Here is a 5,033-nt window from a genome sequence, read left to right as displayed (position 1 = left end):
GGAGTTTTGGTTATGACTTGAAAAGTACTAGTGTTCCAAGCATCCTCTATCCTCTTGACTAAAAGAGGGAGAGAGTGAGAGGATTGTGCGAGGAAGTGTTCACCAAAACCTTTTGTAGGAACCAGCGAAAAAAAGAACATTGAATATCTTCACAAAAATTTTATTTATTTTTACCAAGTTTTACACTAAAATTCTCCAAATTTAGCCCGTTTCCTTCAATGCCACCCTCAAAACTAGCTTGGAAGTTTTTATTTTGGCCCTTAAAAATACACTTAAGGCATGGTTTTTAATAAAGTTTTTGCCAAATGATAGTGATATTGTTTCTCATTTTAGACACAGAGAGAGAGAGAGAGAGAGAGAGAGAGAGAGAGAGAGAGAGAGAGAGAGAGAGAGAGATCTAAGCATCTTCTCTTACTTAGCATTTTTCTTTCTGATGGATACCACCTTATCTTGAGCAGACACAAGCTCAAAACAGACTACATTTGCTGCAAACAAATTAGTTTGCAAAGTCACTACAGTGACCTTCACTCTTGTTGAAACTATCGTTCCAGACTTAAAGAAGGCTCTAGTACCACCTTTTAGGGTATGACATGGCTTTGATCTTCATAGATTGGAGCCGAATTTGCCTCTTATAATTGGTGGCAGGATGAATATTCCACATGACCAAAGATGTAAAGCATATTCCGACGATGATGTGCGCATTGTGTGGTGGATGTTATGGCCTTCCTCACATCTGCCATATTTTTTCAAACAATGATTCAAAAAGGAAAGGAGCAGCATCTTCAATCTTTGTCAAAGAATTTATTCAATTGAAGATTTGAAGTTGTAGATTGTATGGTAAAATTTGTCTTTGTACGTTTACCATGTGTCACATTGTCTAGAGAGCACTTGATGATAAAAATTACTATATTGCATACAAACGCTTGCTCGGGTTTGTCTTTGCTTGGAAAAACTCGCTCGGTGCGTGGTAAGACTCATGTTTTTGATGTGTGGGACCGCATGCTACAATATACATATATATTGTAATATATGCAAAAACGGATGCCATGGTTGCAGGTGTGTATATAGCTTGTCGGGCAGGCGAGGCCAAGGAAGTGGCACACTCGTTTTGCCTAGAAAGTTCAAGGCGGACGTTCCTGGCCAAAAAATAGTAGGTTTTGTGCGCGGGCATAAAAGACGTATCCAAATTTCTTACCAAGTGGTAAATGAGGCTCAACATGAAATTTGAGCCCAATGGGATTTTTCCACAAATTTAGGAATTTTTCCCAACTCGTTTGGGCTTTTACGAACAAAAAGGGGTATTTTTGGGCTAAAAATGGTCAAAAATAACCTATAAATAGCTCAAAATGCCACATCAACGACAATGTGTTTTTTCTCAAGTATAGAGGGAAGTTTTAGAGCCAAGAATGAGCTCATTTGGGCATATAAGCAAGGAGATACAGTTATTCCAATAAAGGGTGCTAGTGCAGTCTTGTGCTGCTTCCACTACATGGTTGAGGCTGTGAGAAGGCAACGAGAAGACGAAGCAGCTAAATGATGAGATGTCAGAGCTTAATAAAAAATTAAAGCATCAAAAAATGGAGCAAGAGTGCCATCTAGACAATTATGTTCAACTACAACACACTGCGCATAATATGTGCCTGCGAATCGATCATCTCACACACATTCCATCGGGCTACCACATTTACAAACGCAAGAGGCATGCGATGTCTATGCTATGTTCAAGTGGTGGAGCTCAAAAGAAACATATCCACTAAAATTGGTAGGGATACAAATTCAAACTTCTAATTTCTTACATTTTTTACAGGCTGGAACTAAGGGCAAGGGTGCAAAGGCCAGCAAGTCAAAGGGCGGTAAGGATAAGAGTGGAAAAGTTGTAGTCAACTCTGCGAAAGGTGTGCCCACTACATAAACAGTGGGTAAAGCAGTACAAAAATGGTTTCAAGGTATCCTCAATTGTAACCAGAGTGTACCTCTTAATCGAGACATGGACGATCCAAATTGGGATGCTATTCTACCGATTCCTCTGATAAATGTGCATGTGTGCACTCTTCAAGCCCGTCTATAAATTCTTGACATGTTGCTTATATTCCATATTAATTATGCTTGGAATTCGGCGCTTGTAGAAAGAAGAGAAGAGTGTATCAAAGAACTCGAGTCTATTGGTCTACATGGGAGTGTAGTAGAGTTATTAAAGGACAAGAAGGCATCTGGAAGTACACAGAATTGTCCTAATAAAATATGTATGGGTGGAATTATGTGCCAATGATTTTTAAAATTGTTGATAGCAAGAATCTAGACAGATGCCAGGGCGGAGTCCAGCAAAACAAAATCTAGATTTGGTAGCGCGAGATTTTGTAGCAACTGGAAGCTCCACAACTTGGAACTTGAGTGCACTACATAATGGAGGCTCCTAGTGTCTGCAGGGTGAGTTCTAGGAAGGCAGGTGGTATCGCTTTTGAAGGTGCACTCTCTCTCTCTCTCTATCTCTATCTATCTGTGTGTGTGTGTGTGTGTGTGTGTGTGTGTGTGTGTGTGTGTGTGTGTGTGTGTGTGATACACACACACAGAGTGAATGATTTTCCCTTCCCCTTGTGCTGCCCCCCGTCCCATCCATCCCCCTTTTTCCTCTCCCGCCAGCAGCCTGCCTGCATATCTGGGCAATCTACCGCAATCGGATTGCCTCCACACCTATAGTCAAGTATTTTCATCCCTGGCAACGGTTTTCCAATTGATTGCACCTCTAGTAATACAAAGAGAGAGAGAGAGAGAGAGAGAGAGAGAGAGAGAGAGAGAGAGAGAGAGAGAGAGAGAGAGCAGGTGCATTATAGAAAATTGATAGTAGAGAGAAGGAAGTACGCAAAATTACCTAAGATGGTACATAGTTTCCACCTCGCTCAAAATTGTGGGGAAGGATTAAAATGAGTCGCCCAATGAGAAGGTCCATTCATTCGCTCCATTGCCAAGCTATCAGCAAGTTCTTCCGGGTAAATCGCAATTATTTAGCACATTTTTGTACATGTCTCGTCATTTGAATGTCAAGGTTATTCCTTAAACACTGCACTTAATTTGTTATTGCTCACAATTGCTATATTTTGTGTTTTAGGTTTTTTGAATGATTCTCTGCAGAAGAGCACATAAGCTTGCCACATCAAACAAAGTGGCACAATTTTTATTAAAGCTTTTTGTTTGGCACTAATGTTTTTTTAAAGTGTGTCCATCTTTTCTATACTCAGAGAGAGCACGCATACGTAGTGGCCTCGTTGAAGAATAGTGCGAGAGGCGTGGCCAATAGCATGAGCAAAGAAGGCGTCTCCGTTAAGAAGAGGATCAAAGTAATAAAGGTAAAACTAGCCTAGATCAAATTCTTACGGAGCAAGATGCCCTAAAATAGTTAAAGAACATGAAAATAGGAAGGGTCAAAGTAAGGTACTGCTTATAAATAGTAAGATGAAGCGGTAATAGTCAATCAATTTACATTATGTTGACTTTATTTGATTCGAGAGGCAATAATGCCTTAGCATGCATCCAAAATACTTGTGTTGGCTCCGCTTTGCTAACACCAACACAAGGTTTGTTCTTGATATTTATGGCTTTGCTTATTAAATAAATAGGGGCATCCTCAAATGATCTAAGAGGGGGCGTCCTCGAATGACCGCAGAGAAAAGGTCCACAAAGGACTTGAATAAGACAAAAAAGCTATTGGAGGCGAGTGTCACAATCTTCGTGCGAAGGGAGGACATAGATACACGTCTCCTTCCATGCGTGGATGAATTCCTGCAGAAGGAAACATTAGCGGGGATGTGTGCCGTGAAAAGAGGAGACAATGTGTTCCATCTTCATTTTCAGATGGTGATTTGTATGTTGTCATCGTCTCTTATTGCCATCAACAAGAAGTTGAAGTCATACTTAGGTTGAGACAAGGAAGGGCCTCCAGGTGTGAACATCCTGTGCAGAGCTCTAAAGCAAAAAAATATGCATACTATGAAGAACTAAGGGGAGGTGCACTTTCAAAAAAGATGACTCACATTGTCACTGTTGACGACATCAACAAGGGTGTAGATTTGTACACCCTCTAGGGAACGATTTCTTGTCCACCTTGCACATCATGGTACGGACCAGAAAATACTACCCTTCATCGTCGTGGATCATTCATTACCAAAGCCAAGGAATGTACCTGAAGAAGATCACAATGATGTGGTGCTACTTGGCTTTTCCTTCAACCGTGATCGACTTACCGGGACATAGTGAGCATTTTTGTGGCTGATGACTTGTATGCCAATGCACAACCAAGAATTGATTGGTTTATGTCCCGATGGGATGCTATAGAAAGGTTAGAATCATATTATTTTTCTTTGTTTCCCATGTGCATTGCTTTAGGTACTTGTCACTGTCTATGAATAGCAAGGATCTTACCAATACGACCATGTTTAAAGCGACCAATCTCGACGATCCAAAATCCAATGTTATCATCATTGACGATAGTGAAAATGACAACGAGGTTCCACAAATAGGCAATGATTTCATGCCTCTTGTGCATCGTACAGAGGCAATCCTTGTTACATCTTGAAGGTTTCCAATTCACGACTATTCCTTTTTCTTGAATCTCATTTTTTTTGCATTGGAGTCTAACTTGTTGGGTTCTTTCTTGTTTATGCAGATTGTAATGAAGGAGGGGGGTCATTTGAATGTTGTGGAGGCCACTGACACGTAGGACACATTGGAGGGAGTGGAGGAAGGCCTTGTCAAAAGATTACAGAAAATCGTGCTGCAAATTTGAACTGAGGCCCATGGCCATGATAATGGCACCCTTAGTCCTTCATAAAAGAGTCTGTAGAGTCAATAAAAAATGTAGTTCAAGATTGTCATATAAATGTAGTGTATATCCAGGTAGATCAGCTAGAGGAGCAAATATTGTCATTATGCAAGGAGGTTTCATCTTTAAAAGTGCAACTAAATAAATTGAATGTACTTATAATAAGGCTCAACAATGTAATTGGACATTTCCGTTCATGAATTTAATCAGATTGCTC

The sequence above is a fragment of the Adiantum capillus-veneris genome, chromosome 29 (genome assembly GCF_014529385.1).
Source record: "Adiantum capillus-veneris isolate H3 chromosome 29, ASM1452938v2, whole genome shotgun sequence".
NCBI lineage: Eukaryota > Viridiplantae > Streptophyta > Polypodiopsida > Polypodiales > Pteridaceae > Adiantum > Adiantum capillus-veneris.
The sequence above is the reverse complement of the archived record's forward strand: the minus strand, read 5'-3'. Positions refer to the sequence as shown.